The 13419-nt window shown below is 39.0% G+C and overlaps 1 pseudogene; it reads left to right on the top strand.

Annotated features, from left to right (window-relative positions):
* Nucleotides 1–9671: 9671 nt before the first annotated feature.
* On the top strand, nucleotides 9672–10143 carry LOC110310749 (annotated as a pseudogene).
* Nucleotides 10144–13419: the final 3276 nt, after the last annotated feature.

Here is a 13419-nt window from a genome sequence, read left to right as displayed (position 1 = left end):
GGTCTGCAACCCTATAGGTGGAACAACAATATGAACTAACCAGTACCCCCAGAGCTCGTGTCTCTAGCTGCATATGTAGCAGAAGATGGCCTAGTCAGACATCCTTGGGAAGAGAGGCCCCTTGGTCTTGCAAACTTTATATGCCCCAGTACAGTGAAATGCCAGGGCCAAGAAGTAGGAGTGGGTGGGTAGGGGAGCAGGGCGGGGGAGTGTATAGGGAACTTTCGGGATACCATTTGAAATGTAAATAAAGAAAATATCTAATAAAAAAGAAGAAAAATATGATTATAAATAAATCTAATAAAAATAACATCTTAAAAAAGAGACATGAAGTTGGAGGAGTGTGCATTGGGAAAGGAATAGGAGAATTGGAGGGAGGTAGTGGGGGAATAGAAATAATAATTTCATTTGAAATAGGTATTTGATTAGATCCATATGTGAAACTCTCAAAACCATAGAAAATATTAATTTAAGTCCACCTTATGACAAGTTATAGAACATGACTTCCAGTTCTGTATATTTAGCGTGCTAGGCTTGGCATTGATGACCCCATTTCATAGAAAGACTTGGGGATCCTGAGATTCAGGTAACTGTTGAGGATCACATAGATAACAGTAGGACTGAAAGCCACACACTTGAGAGCAGATAATCAGCTATTTGCTTTATTTTCTCTTGATATTTCAAAGCACCAATCTTCGCCCTCTTGCTTCGTCTGGCAACTTCACTCTAGCTAATAATAGATTTAGTTTGTACTACTGACCTTCATATCTCCAGAAGTTTCCTCTAAAAAATCCATTAAAACTTCTAATTAGACCTAAATAATAAGACATCAACCTAAAGTCCAATCGAATAGGGTCAGTGTGTAAGGTATATCTGCATTCACTGGTGGGATTTTGTTTGTTGATGTACATGCTGGTTTGATTGAATGGCTTAAATTCAACTCTTAAAATAATTAAAATAATTCTTTTTTAAATTTTTTTGAGATTATCATATAATTAGATTTCTCCCTTTTCTTTTTTCCCTCCCATGTTGCTTACATAGAAAAGGGATTTGTTCTCAAAGGAACAAAAGTCTAATTAGTCCCATCAAAGTTAAACATATAGTGATCTGTAAATATAAGAAAGTGATATTGATGATTTAAAACATACAGTTTTAAAACAAAAATTTTCCACTCAAGTGCAGAGGCTTCCTGCAATTGCTGGCAAAAACAAAAGGCAAACTTTGGAGCTTTCAGCTATCAAGTAACTTTAGCAAACAGACAGGAGAGGTAGCCATGGCTACGCCCTGGCTTTCGGTTTCTAGAACTGCATTAGTGATGGGAAAAGTTGTTCTTATGAATTCCAATGTCTTGGCTTTAAATACCAAGGACACAAGCCTATAGGAATAAGACCATAAAGATGATGTCATGAGCCAAAATGTAGATGAATAAGGACAATAAACCAAGCATGAAAAAATTGTAGAGTGGATTTCTCTGAGGCTTAGGTGCTAAGAAGTTCTCTGTAAATCCTTAGGCCTAAGAAAATACTTGATGAGAGAAGAGAATAAGGCAATAGAAGTCCAGAGAGACTCCAGAACAGATGATTCCCTGCTTAGATTTTCAGATTTGATCAAGGGACAGCACACCCTATTAAGACATTAAAATCTATTAAGAATGTCCAGTGCCAGATGTATTCATCTAGGTGAATGTTCTATAAGCCTGCATCATAGAGCACCCTTTCCTCTCCTATGTGTGCTGAGAAATTACCAAGATCCTGAAGTAGATGGGGAAAGTTAGTAAACCACAAGAATCCCACATGCTGACAACTGGCAGCCAACATAGATGTACTGACCTTCAGACAGGAACAGCTGAGAGGCAGCAGGTACACTCAGAAGCTCTAGCGAAGACTTCATCCTCAGTAGAGGCCAGTAGACATCAATGACCATCAGAAGTCAGAGGGGTAAGTCACACCCCAGTCCTCCTACCAAGAATTTAGAGAGGCCTCCAAAAGGTAAATGCCACTAAAGGAAATAAGGAGGAGTATGAGAGTAGGGTAAATCCTAAAACACTGACATTTAAAGCTAGATGTGGCTAAGAGTGTGCTTCAGTCATAGAACACTTACCTAGCAAGTGTAAGACCCTGAACTGGAGGCTTAGCTCTAAAGGTTCATTACATGCAATTCTATGCCTTAAAATATCTGGACAGGGTTTCTACAATCAAGCAGATCTGAAAGTAGGATTCTAAATAAATAAGCACAATATGTTTTTGCACAATCTGGATTGTGACTATATAAAATTAATAACCATCATAAATATATAATTCATGCAGATATATGCATTCATATATTTTATATGCATTTACATACATATGTATAAGTCAAGCAGTATTTGATTAAAGGGCTAAATTAATACAATTGTAGTTACGAGAATGCTTTAATGGATTAAATTTTCTGCTTAAAAGTAAACATGGTCCAGACATGTATTTATTTTAGTTGTGTAGCAATTAACAGAATTCCTCCATTACTTGTCTAATAAACAAAGACTAGAACGCAGTATTTTTGAGAGAACCGGAGCTTGAATGCCACTGTGTGCTTCATATACACCACCACCACTGGCAAGTTGTGAGGCCTCCATTTGCCAGTAAAGTTGGTTCCATAGAAACAGCTCCTTAATGGATTCTCTCTTGCTGCTTTGCATTTCTCTCATTTGCTCCTGCCTAGTTTTCAAATACCCATTTAGCTGGTTCATCTTGCTCTCCCCCTGGCATCCCCTCTCTCTGTTTTAAAGACATTCTCTCAGGAACAGTAGCTGTGTCCTATATGCAGACCATATCAATAGATGCACATAGTTTCAGCTCTCCGTACAATAAAACTGAGCTCATAGTCAACACAGACTTTATAGGTGTTTTTACTGGTAAGATATTTTCAATAAAATAGAGGAATTCATTTAGACAGTATGTTTTGTGTGTGCATCTACTTGCAGGTCAGTACATCTACCTAGGCACACAGTTGTCAGCTACATGAACTTTTGTTCATGTCTTCTCTGAAGCTGAAATTTACTTAGTACTTGTTGTTGTCTGTTTGTTTGCATATAGCTCAAGACACCACTATTACGCAGTACCACTGGAGTAGGTTCTATGGGTGCTATTTTCCAGAATATTCATCTGACATGTGCTTCCTCTAATTGCCTTAAAAGGTTTGTTGTCTCAGTTAAACCAGCAAAAGCCTAGAGACTGCCCTTTCATCTCAGGAATTACTGTCTAAAAGATTAATAAACTCTACATGCATTCTTCTATAAGGGAAACACGGGACATTTTTATTGTTCTGTACATGATTTGTGCAAACATCACTACTAATATATTGATAGAATACGAACAAAAGTTTTCGAAAAAGCAATGATACAATCCAATAAACCAACTTCTAATCATTTTAAAAATTAAAAGGCTATTTTAAATAGAATTTTGTCATGGTTCATGTTAGTTGTCAGCTTGAGAGAATCACCTGGGAACCAAGCCTGTTGGCATGCCAGTGGGGGCTACGTTAATTATGCTCACTGGGGTGACAAGATCTTCCTATGCTTGGTGACACTCATTCTCAGGGCTGAGATCCTGGTCTGTATAGGATGGGGAAAGCCATCTGAGCACCAGTATGTATACACCCGTCTGTGTCTTGATTGTGGATGTAATGTGACCAGGTGCTTCAAGGTCCTTTTGCCTTGACTTCCCTGATATGTTGAAGTGTACCGTAAAACCACAAGCCAAAATAAGTGTTTTCTCCCTAAGCTGCTTTTTTTCCAAGAATTGTATCACAGCAAGAAGAAAGGATAGTGAGGTAGAAATCAAGGAGTACTGTGCTGCTTCTAATACAAGACATACATGATAATGACTCCACTGTAATTTTAAACACGATTAGAGACTTTATGATAAGCAGATTAAAATAATTACTCTGAAGACACTAATCATATTTCTAAGTTGTCACAGGAATATAAAAAAATCTGTATCATACAAGAAAAGTAATATTTATTTGAAGGGTCTTACTTTCATTCAATGATGATCAAGACAATAAAATGTTGGAACATGTTTTTAAACGACAAGACATACCCACTGTTTAATGCTGGCATCTTCTATGTTTATGTCACTCAGAATATTGGTGCTGCCACAAGTCATCGACAGAAAGACATCAGGAAAGAACAGTGGAAGGGTGAATATTATTGAGTGTGAAAATATGTCTTCACTATGCTTTGAACAGTTAGTTATCGAAGGTAGATAGATTTACACAGAAGTGCCTACAATCAGAGTAGAGGCGAATTACACCTTGCCCTCTACCCACTGATGAAAACCCCTCCTGAGAACCACCTGATCCCCTTGACCTGTCCATTTGTCCTACATAGTAATCTCATTATCAGATAGCCAACTATAGGGTATTTGAAAATACACCGTGCTGCTGCCTTAATTAAAAGTTAGCCAGAACTTGGTTGGGTTTGTAATATTACTGTACAAATAGAACCAGACGTTAATGAGATATGCTATTTCTGCAAGGGAATTCCTCCTATGCACGCCTAGCATATTATTTTATTTCTGTTTAAAAGTAGAACTTCCCGACAATGACACTAAGGCAGAGGAAGTTCATCAGTGAGCAGGGGAATACGGAACTGTGTCGCAGAAAAGCAGAGTCGGCCATGCCACACCCTTCTTCTGTAGGGCTCTGTTCCTGTTCTATGAAGCTTTTATTAAATACTATTTGAGAACAACAGTGTGATTGCTTTTTTTATATTTTACATAAATTTCATAGGCTAATCAATTTTCTAAATACTTTGCAGATACTCATAATTACATAATGAGATGGTAATAATAACATCTCACTAGAAAGATAACAAGAATAAGATACAGAGTGGCTAAGGACTTTGCCCAAGGAAACACAGCCTACCCAGTGTTCACACACAGGCCATCTGAATCTACTTTGTGCTTCTAAACACTGTATTCATTTATTCATGATAATGTGGACACTTCAGCTCTGTCTGACAGAGTAAGCCATCCTCTTCAATGAAACTCTGCACTCCTAAACTACATTTCCTCGAGAATTTCTCTAAGGTTCATAGTTAGCTAATGAAATGATATTAAATATTAATTGCCCTTGTGTTTCCAGACACTAAGCAGACTATTTTCTGAAATTTTAGTAACTAACCCCGAAAAGTATATAGAAAGATGAATGCCTCCTTTGAACCCGAGCATTCTTGACACTATATGGATGACAATCCAATACCCACAAGAAAATGTCTTTCTCCCCTCAAGAATCACTTTGTAAGTGGTATCTGTATATGCTTCCAAAATGTGCCTCAGAGTCGAGTAACTCCGGTAGAGCTGAGATTATGTGTTTATGCAGCAGCAAGTATTTGTTGGGAAGACTTCAGAAGGCTTGGTGGTGAGCTTCTGTCTGAGGCAGTGTGACTGGCTCTCATCACACAGACTTACGTGATTGACAGCGGTATCCATAGAAAGAATGCTCTTAGGAAGTCATGGAACTCCCGATGTGTTAACAGGACCTGATGCTTTCTCTTCCTTGAGTAGGTAAAATGGTTTTCTGTTTCTGTTGTGAGGAACTGTGCTTGTGTGTGGTTTTGTTCTCTTTGTCACACGCCAGACATGATAACTTGAAACCATGGACATTCTTAGGTTTGTGGGGAAGGAGAATTGAAATGAGAGATCGGAAATGGATCTTAGTGCTAACACATGCTGACTGCGTGCTAAGCTGTGCACTATCTCTGAGCTTGCAGGATTCTCACTTACAGACAGACGGGATATACACTTTGCTGCAGAGAATGTTGCATGAAAGAAAGCAATTTACTTATTAATTTCTGATACGAATTTGGTACTGAGTGAATGATAGTGTGTAAGTATCTGAAACTTTTTCCCTAATTGACTAACATAGGAAATACTGAATTTATATACAAGTAGGGTCAAAGTGGAAATACACTATCTCCATTTTCTATAAATAAATAAATACATAAATAAATACATAAATACTTCTGGGTAATTGCAAAAGATTTAGGCAACTACTTAATATAATCCTATGTAAATAAAGAAAAAAGGATTTCCTTATATTATTTAAGAATATTATACCCCAAAAGTCCACTATGTAGAAATACCATGATAATCAACTTCGTCTAACTGGAAGATTTAAAGAGGCAATGAAATAAAATACTTCCTGAATTCAAATTATATTTATTATATTTGGCAATCACATTTGTAATACAAAACCCTGCTCTTTCAAAGCATAAGGCTAGAATTTTGCTTTCATGAACTTTCCATAAGTCTGAGGGAAAGGAATAAAATGTCATATTTTTTGAGCAAGCCAGACATGTTACTTATGCGAGCAGGCCAAGAAATTCCGTGAGAATGAACTTAGCAAATGAACAGACTCTTAGAGACATGAAAGGCCTTTGATGTGTCTCTTGGAGAGTCTGCTTGTAGCTTCCACATGAAAAGGCACAGTGTCAAAGTGTTTCTCCAGACAAGGGTGTTTTGGACAATTTGAAAAATGAAGGAGTAAGCCTGTGTCCCCCCTGATGATCAGCCAGCTCCACTTTCTGGAGAAATCCTACATATAGGAAACCGTTTCTCACCCTTGACTGGCCACACTATTCTCTTAGCCGTCCGTACATGTTTGCCCCATAGTGATGACACAGGGATTTGCTCTGTTTGCCTCTCAGTATTATATACAGTGAAATAGCAGAGAGAATGCATACCCCAGAAGAAACTTACTCAGTGAAAGCCTGGCATCTGGGAGAAAATATTAAGATAGCACACTTAGCATACTCCCTTTCTCCTAAGAAGTTTCAAGGTCTTGAGATCCTTCAGAGGAGAACCTAATCACAACACCCTATAAGCAACACCACAGCAATGTAAATGCAGGGACATACAGCTCCTATGTCCCCCTGACTACAGTCCTTGCCACACACACAGCCTTAGCTTGTAAGAGGATGAGATCAGAGTCACATATATATCACATTATTAAGACAAATTATTGCTTTCAGGAAATACTCAGATAAATGGGATCCAGAAAATAAGGTGATAACTTTTAAATCCTTTTATTGTTGCTGTTGTTAGTATTTGTGAGGGTGAGGGCGTGTGATGTGTATGTAGACAGAATGTGTGCCAGGTTGGGCCTGTGGAGATCAGAGGTCTACTTCGCAGCATTGGATCATTTCTCTCCTCTCACATTTGCATGGGTTCTAGGATGAGATGCCAGTCACCAGGGCTTACACAGCAAGTGATTTTGCCCACAGAGTCATCCTGTTGACCCCTTAGTTCTGAATTCACATGTGAAGATAGTTTGGTTTATTCTTGTAACCAGGTAATGGGTAAGTCATAAAAGGTCTTTGTATTTTAACTGACATGGAGGTGACATATGCTAGTATGAGACACATACAAGCAAGCGCCTTACTTCCGGCTTTGAGAGAAATGGGCATGTTCCAGGGAAAGAAGATCGTTTTCCATCTCTACTGCACTTACAGTTGCTTCTGTGGGCTCCATAGCTGTGGGTTCAGCCAAGTGCAGACTGAAATCACTTTCTCAAACCATTCACTTTCCCTGGGCGTGTACACATCTTTTTGTCTTGATATATTTCCTGAGTATATCAACCATCTACACTGAAATCAGGGATGACCATGTCTCTGTGGGAACTGGAAATCTCTTTCAGTAGATATTGTGACATGCAGACAGAGAATCTCATCATATAAAAAGAAAAGGAAAAGAAGAAAGAGGGAATTGGAAGGTGAAAGAAAAGCTGGAAAAAGAGAGAAGAAAGGACCATGGGTTTTCTGTCCTAGGGGTAGAAGTTGTACCCCTTAAGACATATGAAAACCTAAAGTCTTTCACTTTCTAGTCAACTTCATCTAGTAGCTATTTTGTACCCCATTGCTTTTGTCTTCATTTGACTTACTTGATTGTTCTTTAAAACTATGAAAATTCACTCATTTTTCAACATATGATCAGGTGAATGCAGGTAAGAAACATATATATAATCTTGCATGTTTTATTACCACAAATATACATTGTTAAATATATATATAAAGAAAATTGCAATGGAGTCTGCAAATCTTTTTATTTTCTAGCAGGGTGAATATCTAGAAGCAAGAATGGTAATGTGGAGACAGTTATCATAACACAAAAAGGAGCATCAATTGCAAATGCCATGTTGAGCATATGAAACACAGTAAATTAAAGGAAACAACTCTCTGTATCGCTTTATGCCTCTATCTGTTAATTTTGAAGAAGGCACCACAGCGAGGCTGATGTCAGTACAAAGTCATATTATGCAGATGGACTACATTTATTTATTTCTACTTTATGAAAACATATATAAAGGCATAAGTCTGCCCCAGTTCCACACAGGGAATAGCAGGACAGCCTCGCCATGCCTTCTCAGTCTCTGCTTCACGTTTTCTCTCCTTTGCACTCCCCAGCATTTCAGACCTTGCAGCAATGGATGGCAAGGCAGCATCCTTTCTCTTCTCTTCCGTGGTACCCTCAACTCCTCTCCTCCATCATTCCTTAAGATCATATTCACTATTATGCACTTTCTTCTGTATCTGTACCATCTTCACAGCTCCGTCCCCTCAGCTTTTATGTATAAACAAAATGATAAATCACTTCTCTACCCTGAGAGAACAAGAAACCTCTCCCATCTGTTTCTCCTCTGGCTCCTGACCTCTGCAACCCTTCCCTGCACTGATACCCTCAGAGTGGAGCCAGCCTCCCTTAAGGCAGCTACTCAACATCCCCACTCTCTCCCCTTCCCTTCAACTCAGCTCTCAGCTTTGCCCCGAGTTTTCTACCACTATCACCACACTAATAGTGCACAGAGCCAGCTTCAAAGGGGCAAATTCAAAGCTCCTTTTATCTTTAAATAACTTGACCTCTCACAGATAGAGGCATTGCCTACCAAGTTCACTCTTTTTTAAAAACTCTCTCTTCTCTATTCTCCTTCTAAATTTCCGATCAATTCGTGTAAACCTCCTGCCATGCCCCCTTCTGTGCCCACCTCTGCTAATGTCCCTTAAGGATCAGTCCTCTGTCCTATTTTTCTCTCCAAAATTTCCCTTCCTGTCTCTGCTCACCCCACTTCTGTCCTGTTCACTGATTTGAAAACTCCCACCATTTCCTAAGAGAGGAATTCTTCCATGAATCTCTTTGTTTTCCACCTCTAAAACTGGTTTCACTAATAGTGTGTGTGTGTGTGTGTGTGTGTGTGTGTGTGTGTGTGTGCGCGCGCGCGCGCGTATGTGATTACTAAAAAGTATACATAAAGATGCTAGCTGATTAAGTGACATTGTATGTGGCACCATGTGTAAGTAGGTCAGTGATAACCACTGAATTATGTTTGTGCAGTCACTTTTTCTATGAAGTTCCCTCCAGGCAAGCCTACCAACAATGAGCCAAAATTCCAGTAACCTACAATTTCTCTAGTAAATTCTGCTATAGTCTATATTCACTGTGGTATTCAGTGTTACTTTCTCTTCAACTACTTATCAAGCCTTAATCAATGACATTCTAGAAGTAAACCATTCTTTTAAGAATAAATAATGCTTCCCCCACCCCCACCCCCACCCCCGCTGTCCTTTCCTGTGGCGGCTCTGTCGTCTTCTCCTCTTGCTCTCCCAGGTCCTGAAGCCGCTGTGCGTCTCCCGGGAAGGCATGGCGATGAAAGCCGTGTGCGTGCTGAAGGGTGACGGTCTGGTGCAGGTAACCATCCACTTCGAGCAGAAGGCAAGTGGTGAACCAGTTGTGGTGTCAGTACAAATTACAGGATTAAACTGAAGACAAGCATGGGTTACACGTCCATCGGTATGGGGATAATACACAAGGCTGTACCAGTGCTGGACCTCATTTTAATTCTCACTCTAAGAAACATGGCGGTCCGGCGGATGGAGAGAGGCATGTTGGAGACCTGGGCAATGTGACTGCTGGAAAGGACGGTGTGACCAATGTGTCCATTGAATATCGTGTGATCTCACTCTCAAGAGAGCATCCCATCATAGGCCATACAATGGTGGTCCACGAGAAACAAGATGACTTGGGCAAAGGTGGAAATGAAGAAAGTATGAAGACTGGAAATGCTAGAAGCCGCTTGGCTTGTGGTGTGATTGGGATTGCCTATGTGGTCTGAGTCTCAAACTCATCTGCTATCCTGCTAAACTGTAGGAAAAAACCCAAACCATTAAACTGTAATCTTAAAAAAATAAAACTAACTAAATAATGCAATTTTAAACACAGAATAAGAAGGAAAAATGGGAGGGCTTTAATGTCAAGATGCTCAAAGTTTATTGGGAAGACTAATGAATAAGCATACGAAAGAATATGGTGGTATTTAGGTGTGAAATCCCAAATATATCTAATCCCTCTACCTCCAGTTGAGATTCTGAGAATCATCTTCTAATGTTTACTGTCACAGGTATAAAAATAGGGATCAGAGAGTGGAATGGAAACTCACCCCAAGTCCTGAGACACAGTCTGTCTCTACCTCATTTGTTTCTCCTGTTTCACTTGTACTGCTTTCTGTCAGCAAGTCTTCTTCACCACTGGTGACCACGTGTGTCACCTTGCTAATAAATAAACTAAATCCATCTTGTCTCTTACTGAGACTCTCTATCACTCATATAAAATTAAAACTGTAGAAGGCAGAGAAGATTCATGTCATGCTTGCTGTTCATCTAACATGATGCAAGTCCAGTTCTGTGGACAAAAAGAACCACATGTCTGGAAACTGCAATGGTTTGTAACTCCTTGATATCTGTAAGTACGCAGATATTCTATTTATTTATTTATTTATTTATTTATTTATTTATTTATCTATTTATTTATTGCTTTTTCTTCTTTTTCCTCATATTAGTTATCTTTCTGTGGGGCCAAGCAAAGCCTGACTTTTGTGCTAGCCAGATAATTACCAGGAGAGCTTAAAAGTTCAGGCACCAAAAAAACAGGACTGAAGACATCCATCCATGAGAATTCATGACGTTGCTTGCACCAAGGTGATAAAGATGATAAAGATCTGGGAAATGATAAGCAAAGTGGGTTCTACGGTACCCAGCAAGAAGACTCCCTGTTTCTTATAGCCAATTTTTTTAAGTCAGCTTATATATGTTGTGTGGATGGATTCTGCGATCTTACAGACATAAGCGCAAAGCATTCGGTGATTCACAAGCACTCTTCTTTGTGTAGGGAATGTTGCTAATATTTTGTATATTTACTCACCTTGGGAGGTAAGAGGTTGTTTGTCTTGATCTTTGTGTTTGTGTGTGGGTCTGAGCATGGTCATTTATTAGTGTCATGCTGACCTGTGTGATTTGATAGTGATTCTTGAATGAGAGAGCCCCCATGTTGATTTCAAGAGACATCCTTTATGCCGTTATTAAAGAAATAAGCAGTAATAAATAAATAAACATCAGACTTCACTGTGCAAAAAAAAAAAAAGTTAATGTTAAACAACAGTTTGCAGAAGGGGCTAGAGAGATGGCTCAGAGGTTAAGAGCGCTGACTGCTCTTAGAGTTCCTGAGTTCAAATCCCTGCAATCACATGGTGGCTCGAAACCATCCATAATGAGATCTGATGCCCTCTTCTAGTGTGTCTGAAGACAGCTACAGTGTACTCATAATAATAAGTAAATCTTTGGACCAGAGCAAGTAGGTCCGGAGCGAGCAAGACCAAAGACAGCATAGGTGCTGAGTTCAATTCCCAGCAACCAAATGATGGCTCTCAACCATCTGTACAGCTACAGTGTACTCATATACACAAAATAAATAAATAAAATCTTTTAAAAGAAAAACAGTTTGCAGGAAAAGGAAAATCCCTCCTGCAGCTGAAATAGTTAAGAAACAATCGCATGCCTGCCTGGTTTGGGGAAGGTGTGGCTGACATGGGTCACTCTCATGATCTGTGATGTCAACTTTGCCAAAAGTACCAGTATGTCTCCTCAGTATACACCAAAGAAAATGGCAGCTTAAAGCAAGCCATTCACTTAGTTAAAACGAGAAGGCTTTCTATTTCATTATAAAGAAAGACAAAAAGGTGATACAAGTTCAAGGTGAAGGTAAGACATTCAATTTAACTCTATGCTTGTTGTGGCTTGTCTTGCATATGGCTTCTTACCTTTGCCCAAGCGTTTGTGTACCTCTGACGGGTGCTTAGTTCCTGGATGCAAAACTGCAATCAGTTCTCAGTTCTTCACACATGCTTTGGGTATTCACTTGCTGCTCTTGATGATACTGTGTAAAACAACTATGCTAAATTAGTCTCAGCTCTTCCAGAGAACTTCAGCAGGGAATCGTAATGCATCTGCCCAATATGAATCTGGGATGGAGCTGGGCCATCCCGCGGTGCCGATTTTAAAATTATAACCAACAGGAACAAACTGTTAGGGAAATGTCCTCTCAATTTCCCCTGCAAAGCATTTAGCAGATTTCCACTGTACAGCTCTGTGTTCATTAACATTCATGCCACTGTCTGTAACCTCGCGCCTCTCCATGTTTGCTTTGGATTTGGGCTGCTAAAAATTTTGCTTTTATTCTTCTTTCTGCAGCCTTGGCAGCTTTTGGTTCTAGCAAAATATTTCATAAAGATATTTACTCAAAAAGTATTTAGAAATATAACATATAGGAGATTTGCTTTATATATATATATATATATATATATATCCTATATGTTACACACACATATACATACACATATATATACCCTTTCAATCTCCCAGTTTTCTTCAAAAGGGGAGGGAAGATTGGCAGCACTTGTGTTTCCTGTTCTGCATTATTTGTGTCCTAATGACAAGTTCACTCTTTGCAGGGCTGACTATAATCTCAGTGATTAGTTGGCAGGACACGTGCTCTAGGTGGCAATCTCTTTTCTATTAAAGACGAGAGGCTTCTACAGAAATGTCCATACTCTTTTATTTGGTTCTCCTTGAGATTAAATTGCACAAATTTCTGAGAGTGCATGTATATCGAATTTGGGGATGCACGTGGAAGCGCCACTGCCTTTGTTTGAAGTAGCTTGGCTGATCCATATAGTTAGGCCTTTGATTGTCCAAGTTTTCATCATTATTGTTCTAAATAAATGTTCAGATATCTATCATATGAGATCATGACCTGTTAGACTTTGTTACTATAATAATATTGCAAATATATATATGTATATATGTGTATATATGTATATATACACATATATACATATATATATTACTGCAATAATCATTTCATAAAGAGAAAGGTTTGATTATTGTTCACTCGGAGTTTGACAAGTTCAATACATGATGGGTTGCCCTGATGCTCTGGACCCGGATGCAGAGAAAAACCACTCATTTGATAACCAGGGTGTAAACAAAATGAGGACAGGGATAGGACTTTATAGTGCCTTTAAGTGCCCTACACAACACCTCTTGATGTTCCCAAA

This window comes from Mus caroli, chromosome 15 (genome assembly GCF_900094665.2).
Source record: "Mus caroli chromosome 15, CAROLI_EIJ_v1.1, whole genome shotgun sequence".
Lineage (NCBI taxonomy): Eukaryota > Metazoa > Chordata > Mammalia > Rodentia > Muridae > Mus > Mus caroli.
This window is presented reverse-complemented; position numbering and strand designations above follow the sequence as displayed.